At 38.3% G+C, this 13,717-nt stretch overlaps 1 protein-coding gene across 1 annotated transcript in view; it reads left to right on the forward strand.

Moving 5' to 3' along the window:
- Positions 1 to 13,717, forward strand: part of TOP1 (DNA topoisomerase I) — a 90,827-nt gene that overhangs the window by 1,425 nt on the left and 75,685 nt on the right. The gene's annotated exons all lie outside the window — the stretch shown is intronic.

The raw sequence follows: 13,717 nt of genomic DNA on the forward strand, positions 1-13,717 counted from the left end.
GCTTTCTGCAGAGCAAAGCCGTATAAATCACAGACCTCACCAGAGAGGGAAGGGTGGGAGACTGAATTGTTACTATTTTTTCAAAGGAGAACTTTATTTTGGGGGTTATTCCCTTTCTGCTTCTTGCTTGTTTCCTTTTCTGTTTCCAGAATGAAAGATACCCTTCGGCAACTGTTGATTTGGGGTGGGGGTGGGGGTGTAAGATGTTTATGATGGGAATTATGGTTCTAAAACTAAAGCCATGCTTTGTGGAGTTTATCACATTTTGAGGTTGTTTTTCTCAAGTTGTGTTCTTTGCAAAGGTAGTAGCAGTACCTCCCTTCAGAAAGTTTGCAAGTTCTCTATGGGCCATCCAATGTAAATGTTGGATTCGGGTATATAGATTTTTTTTTTTAAAAATTAAAGTATTCCTGACTAGAACTTTTCATGGTGGCTGAGGTTCCTAATGCAGTGTTTTTGTTTTTTTAGAACCGCAGTTTAGTGTACTTGTCAGGAGGAAAGGTTGTTGAGCATCTCATCTGGACTCTGGTGTATTGGCCTTTTCTTTTGGGCTGTGGGGAAGAAAAAGATTTTACTTATTGAAACAAAGAGTAGCCAGCACCCACCCCTGTTTCCTGTTCTTTTTTAGAAGCCGCTGTTTTTCAGGAATCAAGAGCTAGGTTGCTTTTCCCAGATCTTTATGTTTTTGACCCCTTATCAGCCGAATCAAGGCATTTATTCTTTGAGTATTTCCACTTTAGTCATTCAGTGAAGATTCCCCCAATAAAAAGCTCATCCTGTGGGCTTTTCAACAATCTTATTGAAGGAGAAGGTATCCTCTGTAGTGTGCTGGGAATTCCCACTGATTCCGATGGTACATAATCCTGCTCAGTTGAGTTCGGGTTCCGGGAACCTCTCCAATGGGAGAAGCTGATGAGTAGGTTTTCTGATGTTGTAATCAGCAGTCCATCGTGTTAGCCTGCTCTGCTGAGAGCAGCCTTATGTTCAGAGTTGTAGTGGGCATCTAACAAGAGATGTGACTCTGCAAGGAAGGATTGTGGTTAAATTAAAGTGTAGCATTTCTTGACCACCTAATAAGTGCCAAACATTGCGTCGTGCTAGAGCTGAACCTTTGGTCACAATGCTTCTTGCCCTTAGTCTAGTCTATTGGGAGAGACATAATTAGTTAATTATAAGGTAGGTGATGAGGTGTATGTATACCCAAAATGCTTTGAGAAATTAGGGGACTTAATTTTGTCTGCGGGTGGGGAAATTTCTCAGAGGAGGTGACTTCTGAGTCGAGTGTTGTGTAAGACTAGGTGCTGAGTGTCAGGAGTTGGAGTATTTCTTAACTATGTTTAGCTAACCTATCAGGATTTTAAAAGGGTGATGAGTCCCCTGCAGTTGAGAAAGCTGCAAAGAGTATAGATGTTTCTTTCTTTTTTTTTTTTTTTTTAAAGATTTTATTTATTTATTTGACAGAGACACAGGGAGATAGGGAACACAAGCAGGGGGAGTGGGAGAGGGAGAAGCAGGCTTCCTGCCGAGCAGGGAGCCCAACGCAGGGCTCAATCCCAGGACCCTGGGACCATGACCCGAGCCAAAGGCAGATGCCTAACGACTGAGCCACCCCGGCACCCCAAGTATAGATGTTTCTTGGGAATGTGGGAGCAAAGAAAGGATGTGGCAGATGAGAATGTAGAGTCCTTTTGACCTCTCTTGGAGGAAGGTAGGAGCTTAACACAGGAAAAATGTTCTTTTGACTTTAAGATTGGGCTTAGTATGTGGTGTATTTAGTAGTGAAACAAAGTTTAGTCCTTTCTCAGAAGGTTAATCTCCATGGTTCTCACTTAAATTATGCAAAGGAATTATTGAGTATGTGATGATTGTTAGCTGGGTAAATTATTGATCTTTAATGCCATTTTTATAGAAACCGAAGTAAACTGAGTATATTGACTTTGAGAATGTGATCACTTGTGATTGTTAATATTCATTGAATGGTTAGTGTCTGCTTGGCACAAATCTCCGGTCTTTCCATGGATGATCATCTAATTTGATTTAATCCTTGGAAGGACCCTATGAGTTAAGTACTATTATTTCTATTTTATAGATGAGGAGACTGAGACTCCACTATGTTTACTAGCTTGCTCATGGGCAGGTGAGTCTGGCATTCCAAAGCTCCCAAGCTTAGCCAGTATGCTATATATATGATTGCAGTATGACAAAATTAAAAGCTACACATCTCTACTTTTTTACAGAGCTGATAAATGTGGGAGGGAAGGATTTGATAGTTTGTCATTTGCTTTTTAACTAAACCTGCTCCTTCAAGAGAAAAAGCACTTTAACTGCCTCCCCACCATCCTAAGTGTCTGACACTGGAGTAATTATCTTTGTAAATACTGTCTAGAAGAAAGATATAGTGTTAGCAACTGTGTGCTTGCTCTCTTAAGTAATACCCTGGTAACTAGTGATTGATTTATGTAACTATGGAAGACAGTTTTTAAAAAATAAAAATCAGTGTTTAATTATACTCAGACATGTCATTATTGATCTTTGTATTAAGAAGAGTTTGCTTAAGCATGATCTTAAGTGGACTTAACCAAACTTACAGATTAACTGTGCAAGTTCATATATACAAACATCCCTCATCCCTTAAGATCTAAAAGACTTTTTGTCCTTTGGAGCTCATTCTTTACAATAGTTAAAACTGTTGCTGTTCGTTTGGAATTTACAACGTTCTGGCCCATACTCAACTGCTGAGAAAATCTGTTATTTGTGAAGTGCGTTTATATTTAAAATATTGACGGTGAGCTGGGAGTTTCAGGAGCAGAAACCATAATCCTTTACCTACCTCTTTTCTTTCTGAGTGTTGGTAGCACTAACTGTAGTGGGGCTAAGTCATTATTACAGTACTGTGCAGACTGCTGAGCTATCTGTAGAGTTGATAAAGGTAACGTCATGTTGGGGTTTAGTGATCCTTCCTTCTGCTGTTTCAAGGACTTGGAGTTTTTGCCTGTCTGCTCTGGATCTGTGGGGTTCCTCCCTCCCTGCGATGAGCAAAGTATACGGCTTGATTCAGTTAGTGATTGGTTAGTCTAAGTAATGTTATATGGGATCATAGTTTGACGTCATGTTTGGTGTTAATTCTGGTTAGCTTACTGGATTCAGGTTATAGGGAGGAATTAAATATAAATTGTCTCTGATGCTAACAGTTGTATTTCTGTGTGTTAGTTGCAGATTGAGGTGGGGGGTGGAAAGATTGATGATGTGGCTATCTGGAAATTCCCATCACAGTTTTAAAACTGCAAACTGATGGCACCTTCAAATGAAATCTGGCACATCTTCCCGCTCAGTCCAGAAACACTTAAGCATCGGGCTCTGGTATTTTCTTTCCTTCTACAACCAAACTCCTTGGGGCACCTTTTCAGAATTAGTGACTACTGTGGAATCTTTATACTACACTTAGACATGAAACAAAGTTGCTTGTCAACATGTGCTTTTTAGATTACTAGCGTATCAGAACTCCCAAACAAATTTTAGATGTTTCCGGTAAAACTAGAATATCCAGGAGTTATTAAAGGAATCAGAAATACCTCATAGTTTGAAAGGTGAAAACTAGGTAATATTGAGGTCTCCAGCTCATACTTTTCTTTGGTAAGTAGATAAAATGGAAAATAGAAAGCCAGAATCAGTCCCCAAATCTCATTTTAATCAATAGCAGCAAAAAAAAAAAAAAAAAAGAATTGTCTGGCTTTTTTCTTTAACATCAGCATAAAAATGAGGAATTGTGAGAGTTTGCAAGAGTGATTCATTAATTTGTTCTGGGTCTTAGTGAATTGTTATCCATTTATACAATATACAAGAGCCAGGGATTCTTAACATGTCTTAAAAATTACATTCCAAAGTTAGGCCGATGGGATTTTTTGTTTGTTTTCAGCATGGGGGGGAGTGCAAAAACTGTCAGCCTTTTAAATATGTAAATATGTTTGAGAAAGCTTTGTGTGATATATTAATTATAGTAACAGTTATCCTCTATTGCTAAGGGTAAGGGAAATGATTCTATTGTATTTTATGGATAGATTTCATTTTAGGAGCCTTCGGATTATAATGAGATTGTGTGTTATTTCAATTATTTGGGTATGAATGCATATGTATGTTATGGATCTTTAACAACATTTGCCATACTTGCAGTGCAAAATAAAACTAATTTTCTTCAAACCCAAAGTTCTTTCCCCAGAAGTGTGTTTTTGTGAGGGATTTCATACTTCCCATATGAAACTCTGTTGAACTCCAGTAAAGTTCTAGCTTTATTTGGAAAAATGGATTCAAATGTAATTGTTTACTTTTGAATGAGGCTTTAAATGAATATTTGATGTGGGACCCTGAGGTTTAAAAAAAAAAAAACCTTGAAAGAATGGTAAAATATAGTTAATTCATTGCATTTCTTTGTGGGAGAGTCAGTTGAGTGACTTTTCTGTGTCCTATGGTTTAGATAATCTGCTCCTTAATTACTTTGAACCAATAACTTTGCATAATAAGGGTGTTTGGGCAAACTGTTGAGAATATGGCTTCTTAAGGTAAAAAGGTTGAGATGGGAGAAGTTCCTAACTGGACTTTAAGAAGTGAATGAGGTATTGTGTTTAAAGGAAGCTTTCAGATTGTGTTCAAACTTTGAGTAGTAATACTTGGAACAAGTCTTTTCTCTGTATTTCCATGCCTTGTAAATGAAGTTTGAGATACATCCCTGTGGCTGCAGACCAGTCACTGATGTAGGAAATCTAACGAGGCAAGGAATAATTAGCATTTTACCAGCCCCTGCCCTTCCCCCACAACCTGCCTATCTAGGTGTGTGTCTTATGCTCTGTGTTGATAGCACCAGTGCCTGGGTACTGTGGAGGGGGATAAAGATTGGGGGTAGGGAGGGCGGGTATCTTGGTAGCCTTGGCTTTATTATTGAGTGGGGAAAAGCTTATAAAATATGTTAGATATTAATGGTATTTTTGGTAGGACTATAGGAAATGACCGTATGCTGACTTAACAGCAAATAGATACTGTTTAACATAATTTTTATTCTGTATGTTCAAGAAAGAGTCTTAAGTATTTTTCATATTGGGAGAGAAGTGATTTTACTGATTATCTCAAGTATATCTTAGGGTATATAGTTTGTAATACCATCAAGCTAGAACCTTGTTTATCTTTATCTGTCATTTATGTCTCTAAATTTTAGTAGAGAAAGAAACTAAGGGAGAGAGGCAACTTAAGTTTTAAATTTCTTTTTTGGACAGTACTCATTTTCAATTTGTTGGCTTAAGTTTTTATATCCATTCAGTTGTCTCCCTGCCACCTTTACCTTTGTGTATTGTTCTTGAGAATTTTTCTGAAATTTATAGTAGATATTTTTATTTACATATCCCTCATGCTCCCTCCATTCGATTTAGGGTAGAGGTGCATCTCTACCAGGCTGTTAATTCCTCTCTGAGCCTTTGAAGTTAACTTTGTTTCTGTGGATTTAAGGACCCAAAGAACTCCATTCATTAGCATTCCTGAAGTACACCTAGATAGGCTCCAATAAAAGATGTTAAAGCAGTCAGCATTATTGGGGACTTTAATTCTCTTGTCTTTGCTGTTGAGAACAAGTTTCATAGATACCTGAGTATTCTGACATCTTCCTATGTTTTAAGAACAAAAATCTGCCAACTCTTGGACTCAATATTCTTTGTATTTTTCTTAGTACAGCCTAGCAAAGATAGATGCCTGGGATCTTTCTTGAAGGAGATATCCTTGGCTGTTTGGAGTTTACCCGCCTCCCAAGAATGTTTTAAGTTTAAGGTTAGTTCTACACTAGAGTACACAAGAAATGCACCCTTTGCCACTTTGTAAAAGCCCAGATTTTAATTTTGTTGCCATATATGAATGCCCAGATTTATAAAGGTTTGTGAGCAGAATACTGGTTGGACAGAAGACTTAAACCCAGCAGGTTTCAGGATCAGTAAATTAGGGGGTCTCACTGGCTAAGACCTCTTACTTTATCCAATTCCTGTAAGGTAGCCTCTTCATTTGTAGTCTGTTATCTGAGCTCTTGCTATGGAGTGGAAGGGGAAGTAGGAGGAAAGGAACAAATTTTGAGAGGTTAGTAGACATCACATTTTTGTATTCATTAAATCTGAATTTAATGGGAATAGTACAGATTGCATAGGTTTATGGGAGAACCTGCAACCAAGAAAGGAAAACTTTGCCTTTTACACCTTCTCAGCTTCCCTTTTTGGTAGCATACTGCCTGGTCTAGATTCCAGAAATCCCAGACTAATTGGTAAGCTTCTAGTAAGAGATGTCACAGCCTGCCCTTAATTATGTTCTGGTAAAGATAGTTTAGACCCCTTGCATCTGGAGAGCTAGGTATTAAAGAGATGCTTTGGTGTTAAGGCTGGAACCAGATTGATACTAAAGGGTATAAGTGATGAAGAGGGAGGCCGTGGGGAGATAACGTTCTTGAGCAGCTGGGGTAAAGTAGAAAATTCGAGTAGAGAAATCTAAATAAGTCCCTATTCTTTGTATGAAACTTAACCCTGGCTGCCAAACCTTGTTTTGTCATATATAGATAGGGATGATATTTCTATGCTTCACAAACTATTGAGATTTAAATAAGTATATAGAGAGCCTCTTTGCCCACATTTTAAAATTTAAACTTTGGTCAGACAGCTTCTATTCTGCAATGGATCTTTATTTTGAACGTTAGGTTTCAGGTACTGATGTTGGTGACTCCTTCCTTCACTGGTATTCCCTGATAACCTTTTAAATCTTCTGACATTTACACAGTGAACAGTAGCATATAACTAGAGTTGGTTGAGTCTTTACCTCACTGAACTTCACAGCCTACACTGATCTCTTCTGATTATTAAGCAACCACTATAAAATGAAAGGTGGTATATCTAGGTTTGGGCTAAGTAGGAGCCAAATGTGTATCTGGTTCCTTCTTTTCTAAGAATAAGGCAAGATTGTCATTGCTGAAAACTTCTTTTCAGAGGGGATGGGCTTAGAAATGAAGAAACTATATTGCTGTGGCTAATTTCTCAGCCCTTTAATAGAACTATGGATTTTCTCTTAAAGATACCCAGAACTTACATGTCAATTATATCTCAATTTAAAAAAAGGTACCCAGAGCTTTATCTTTATTAGATGCATTTAGTAAGTGAAATGCCGAATTCATTATTCATGATTTTTTTTTAAAGATTTTTTTTTTATTTATTTATTTGAGAGAGAGAATGAGAGATAGAAAGCACGAGAGGGAAGAGGGTCAGAGGGAGAAGTAGACTCCCTGCTGAGCAGGAAGCCTGATGTGGGACTCGATCCCGGGACTCCAGGATCATGACCTGAGCCGAAGGCAGTTGCTTAACCAACTGAGCCACCCAGGCGCCCCGTGATTTTTTTTTTAAATGACAGAACTCAGTATGTCTTGTGTTGGCATGGTTTTTCAAAGGCCACTATTTTACTTCTCCCCCTAAGACATTTTTATTTTTATTTTTTCCCTCCAAAACATTTTTAAAAACTGAGAAGACTCAAAGCATCTGAGAATTACCTTAATTTTTCATTTAGTCATATATTGCTTAAAGGGACCAACTTGTATTCTGTGAAATAGTAATTCTTGGCAACAAGAATGCCTTAAATAGGCATCTATTTAATGAATGCCCAGATTTAGAAAGGTTTATGAGCAGAATACTGGTTCTGCCTTCGGCTCAGGTCACGATCCCAGGATCCTGAGATCGAGCCTCACATCGGGCTCCCTGCTCAGTGGGAAGCCTGCTTCTCCCTCTCCCACTCCCCCTGCTTGTGTTCCCTCTCTGGCTGTCTCTCTGTCAAATAAATAAAGTCTTTAAAAAAAAATTGCCTTAAATAATAAAGTTTAGGAATGAGAATTTAAGTAGGAAACTCCATGTTAACAGTTATGCATGAGTATAGGCATTTGGGAGATTTCATGAAAAAATTTATCTAGTAAACAGAAATTTCAGTAATGTCTCATAAGTCTAGCTAATGCTGAGTGCTACTTAAACCAAAATCAGTTGCGGGTTATGTTTACTAATGTCCATTAGATTAAACCAGGTGGATCTTAGTAGATATACCATTGATCAAAAGGATTATCATAGAAGCATCACAGTAGGAGCAAATTTCAAACATAATACTTAAAGGTGGGCTGGAGAAAATAATTCCATAGAGAGAAATTACAAAATTGGGTCTAATTTTAAAGAGTTTTCAAAGATAAAGTTTTCAAAAGATAAACATCTCAGGAACATATGGTTTGTAAAGTATATGGAGAAAAATATCTTGTGGGAAAGTGAATATTTATTAATACTGCATGGCCATATTGCCCTCAGTGTGTGAGAATGTCCAAAATTGAATTTAAAGTCTTGAAAGCTTGGGCCTCTTTCTTCTCATTTTTCTCTGATTCGGAATGTGAATGGTCCTGTGTGTGTGTGTGTGTGTCTGTGTGTCCTGGCCAGATTGTGTGTGTCCCAGCCAAATCAACTATGGTAGAGTGGAAAGGACAGAGATTGAGTCAAGGGGATTTGAATTTGAGTTCTTTTGCTTCTGCTCAATAGCAAGAAGTTAATCTCCAAGCCTTAGTTCTTTACCTGTAAACTAGGTCTAATACTTAACTCACAAGATTGAGGATTAAAGAGCATGTGAGGATCACTGTAGGAAAGGTGAAGCTTAGTACAGAATTTTTAGTTCCTTGCCAATCCTTAAAAAAAAAAAACAAAAACAAAAAAACAAACCCAAACCTTTTTCGGAGATTGCTTTTTTAGGCTTTTTTTTTTTTTTTTTTAATTTATTTGACAGCACACTCGGGGAGCAGAGGGAGAGGGAGAAGCAGGCTTCCTGCTCAGCAGGGAACCCGATATGGGCTCTATCCCAGGACCCTGGGATCATGACCTGAGCTGAAGGCAGATGCTTAACCGACTGAGCCACCCAGGCGCCCCGCTTTTTTAGTCTTTTGTACAAAGGGAACAACTTTAATTTTTGAATTTAGATATTGTGAGATTTTACCCAAGGGAGAGGGTCACTAGGGAGCCTTGAATACCCTAACTGTTGCTGTGGATTGGGACAGGCTAGGCTCAGGACAGGTAAGACTTTGTGACTGCGTACAAACCACTTTGTTTCTCATGTTTAAATTACAGTTTAAGAATCTTTGGCAGCCAGTAACTTTTCCCCCTTTGCTCTTGGGATGGTGCAATATTTGTAGATCTACTCAGGAAACTAAAAATTTCATGTTTAATTGCAAATGGTAAATTTAAGCTGCCGTATTTATTCATTCAAACATTGAGAAAGTAAATACCAGTAACGACTAAATACAGATGAACCAGACAGATCCATATGGTTTCCAGAATGAACACTTTGAAGTTAGTACTTGTAGGTTTGTACACTCACTTCCTCTGTTGAGATTCCATATTTTTCATGGGGCCTCAGTACAGAGGCTCCTGATACACCAGGTTGAATAGGGGTGGAAGGTACTTTCTGGCAGTTAATACTTCACTATCAGTGGAAGAGTGATGTCTCCATTTATTCCCAATCTGAAAGGGTTTTTTTTTCTCCTTGCAAAAATTGGAAACCTAGGACCTTATTTCAGTTCTAGAGATGTCCAAATTCCTAATTGTTCTAGAAAAAAAAATTTTAGGATATCTGTAAGCTCATTAAATCATTTCACCTGGAATAGAAGTTTAAAGTTCTGTGTATTTCCCATTATCTTTCTGTATCAGACAGCAGTATTACATGAGGTTTAGAAAAGTAGTTTTCAGGTTTTCCTGAACAGGTAGATTTGTCAGTTACTAGAAATGTTCACATTCTGTCTGAGAAATCATGTGACAGTAGCTAATTTAAGTATTTGCCTGAAATGGTTTAAATCCTTGAACTGAATTGCCTGAAATAAAGAGTGTAAAATCACCATCTTCATAAATTTGAAGAACTAAAATCTTAGAGATTAGGCTCAGTACTTAAAATCCTGGGAAACTAATTTTGTGGAGCAGTTTAAATATGCTGCTGTTGTTACTGCTTCCAATCCATGAAGTGTCTTGATATGAAAGCTGTTAAACTTCTCAGAGAAAGGTTCAGAGTATGTAGTGGTATTACTTAGAGTGATCTGAATATGGAAAAGTAATCGAGACTAATATTAGACTGAACATGCCTTATTATAATCAGTGCATTTTCACAAGAATGAATGCAATGCCACTAGTTCTTGCTGTTTAACATCAGAAATGAAGAAACAAGAGTCTCTCAGGGAATTGATCATACCTCAGGATCTACTTCTTAATTTTTCATGGTTCCAGTTAGCCAGAAAAGAAAACAAAAGCAGGGAGGAGGAACATAAGTTGTCTAGTCTTTGTAACTGCTGGCTTGTTAAACTTCCAGGCCAGACACCTGTCCCCCCCCAGCTCTGAGAGGTCTCCCGGTTAGTGCCCTTTGTGCATGTTCAGCTGGTGGTGGTTTGACCATAATTACTACTTTTTTTCCCCTTAAAGATCAGATCACCTTTCTCCCTTGAATGCAGTGTGATAGAAAAATAGGTACTTCAGTGGAACTTTATAGTCCTTTACAAATGTTAACACCTTCCTGATCTCAGAATGTCAGGAAAGTTGTCTATTAGCAGAAATATGCTTGTTTGCTCTGTAGAAAATCGATTCTAGTTAGGAAAACAAGAAGCCAAAATTTTTCCTCTTACAGCCCTGAAAATACTATAGAATTTTTTTTTTTTTAGATTTTACTTATTTATTTGACACAGAGAGAGAGACAGCTAGAGAGGGAACACAAGCAAGGGGAAGCTGGAGAAGCAGGCTCCCGGCTGAGCAGGGAACCCAGTGCGGGGCTTGATCCCAGGACCCTGGGATCATGACCTGAGCTGAAGGCAGACGCTTAATGACTGAGCCACCCAGGTGCCCCAAAACTATAGAACTTCTTTAGGACTGGAGCTAATCTGTGGAATTTAGATGTCAGATAGTGTTTGTATTGAGCTCAAGTTTTTAGGGCAATAGCTTAAAGTTACAGTACAATATGATTCATTTGGGTCCGTAAGTTACTGAAAACAGTGGAAATGTTGGTACAAGACTACCAGAATATTAAGCAGAATCCATAATGGTGGCACATACCTAAATATGCATGCCAGTAGGTGCTACTGTACAAAAGAGAAGATAGTTTTGTGAAGTACACTTTTTGAAAACTTGAATAAAAATAAAAAAAGGTCCGGGGCGCCTGGGTGGCTCAGTTGGTTAAGCGACTGCCTTTGGCTCAGATCATGATCCTGGAGTCCCGGGATCGAGTCCCACATCGGGCTCCCTGCTCAGTGGGGAGTCTGCTTCTCCCTCTGACCCTCCCCCTCTCGTGCTCTCTCTCTCTCATTCTCTCTCTCAAATAAATAAATAATCTTTAAAAAAAAATAAAAATAAAGGTCCTTCTGCAGCAACTCTTTCCCAGAAATAAAGTTCAGTGTGTATTCTTCTCCTACAAGTCTATAGTCCTGTTTTGTTCTGTTCAAGTATTCCTTTTTACTCTGGAATACTCTTAGTCTTTAGAATTTGGTACAGTTTAGATAAGTATGCCTGGTACTTCTCGATTTTTCTGCCTATTTAGGAAGGCACGAAGTATTGTAAACTCCTTTAGGATTAGCAACATCTCAGAATCTATTTCCGTATTGAAGGCATAGTTTTGGATACCCCCCTTCCATTTTCCTGAAGTCTGTGATCACCACTTAATCGCAAGTCAGAAGCAACTACTTTTCTCTGGCTTTGAGCTTTTCTTGTCCTCTTCTTCTAATTTTTCATTCTGGACTGGAGAAATTTACATGTTTTGCTTATTTACTAGGAAGTGTAAAAGAACACTATCTCATCCTGTACAGATAGTACAGATGCATTCAACAAATGTTTAAATTGTGAAATGGGAACCCCTCTCTCTTCTAGCTCATTAGCTGGTTGAAAATCAAGTGAGGAAAAGTGAGAGCTTTATACTGAGTTTTCTTTCTTCCTTTTTTTTTCTTTCTTTCTCCCTCTTTTTTTTTTTTTTAAAGATTTATTTATTTATTTGACAGAGACACAGCGAGAGAGGGAACACAAGCAGGGGGTGTGGGAGAGGGAGAAGCAGGCTTCCCACGAAGCCGGGAGCCCAACGCGGGGCTCGATCCCAGGACCCCGGGATCATGACCTGAGCCGAAGGCAGACGCTTAACAACTGAGCCACCCATGCGCCCCTCTTTCTTTCTTTTTAAGAAAGATCTGATTTCGTGACCCGAGCCAAAATCAAGAGTCGGACAGTCAACCGACCGAGCCACCCAGCTGCCCCAGAAATCTGCATTTTTAAATATTTAACAATCCTGGATGATTCAGATTAATACAGCTGACCACAAATTATCTTTGGAGAAATTGATCCATCTGGACTTTACTGTCTTACTTGACTAAGATGTGTGTTTTGCTTCATTTGGTTAAGGTACTCCATTGGTTAAATTACTAAGCTTATGGTTGGTTTTGTTTTTGAAGGACCAGAACAGTGTTTTTCAGTATATGTTTATAGAAGCTTGATATTTATCCTCAGTATCTTCTGTCTTTCAATGAGCATTTACCTAAATACTAGAGATAGTTAACTGCTTTTGCAGCTGTTTTATTATGTATCTCATCAGAATCCTAATCCTTTCTCCTTCGTGTTTAACAAGCCATTATTTGATCCTGATGTCATCTTTTAGGATTGGGTGACTAAACAGAGCACAAAGAGCAAGAGGTTTTTTTCATACTGATATCCCTAGAATGGTTAAGGCAGAGCATCAGAAGGTAAGTGGAGGTATTGGCACAGTTTAGTGGCATGCTGAAGATCTAATTATCTATGGCATTCACTACCTTTAGATTAAATTAGGGGTCTTTAGCTACTGATGGCACCGATTGACATGGGAGGATTTGCATGGAGCAGTGGTTCTTAAAGTGTGTTTTCCTGATCAGCATTGCCTGAGAACTTGTTGGAAATGCAAATTCTTGGGCTCATCTGGACCTACTGGCCCAAACTCTGGGAGTGTGGGGGCTTAGTCAGCTAGGTTTTAAGAAGTCAACCAGGTGATGTGATGCACACTAAAGTTTCAGAACCAGTGGAATAAAGTAAGATTTGAAGTTCATCTCTTCCTGTTGAGCCTCACATTTTAATTTTATTTTTTAATTTTAATTTTTTTTTGAGCCTCACATTTTTAGTAGGAATGAAAGACCGAGGACAAAAAGTCCACTTGCTTACCATTGCAATATAGATTTTAGAGCTAGATAAACTTGGTTAGCTGGGTGGCCCTAAGCAAGTCACAACCCTGATCCTAGTTTTCATCTGAAAAAGTAGAGGGATAATAGCTATCTCAGAGTCATATAAAAGAGCACCTAATAGTATCTGGTACTGCTGTATCCCCAAGGTCAAATAATTGACAAGAATAAGATAAATAGACTGATCAAAATAAGCTTCTGGTCAGTACTTTAGTCCTGACATTCGTATGAAACTTAGAACTAGTTTTGTAGTAATTCAGTCTCTTAAGCAGTATTCCTTGTTTTGTTGTGTTTTTGTTTTTTTACAAGGCCCATGGCTAGGCCTCAGTACTTGTACAATTACTTATTCTTCCTTACAGTTTTGAAGTTGGAATAATTCATAATTGGAGCATAAAAAGGAGCCTGTTAAATGAGTAGTACTAGAAAGGTTTCTGAAGAACATATGTGTGTTCAGGCTTACTCTTTCTCCAG

Source organism: Eumetopias jubatus, unplaced genomic scaffold, assembly GCF_037043125.1.
Source record: "Eumetopias jubatus isolate StellerSeaLion01/CBP00866 unplaced genomic scaffold, mEumJub1_p1.0 scaffold_9, whole genome shotgun sequence".
Classification (NCBI taxonomy): domain Eukaryota; kingdom Metazoa; phylum Chordata; class Mammalia; order Carnivora; family Otariidae; genus Eumetopias; species Eumetopias jubatus.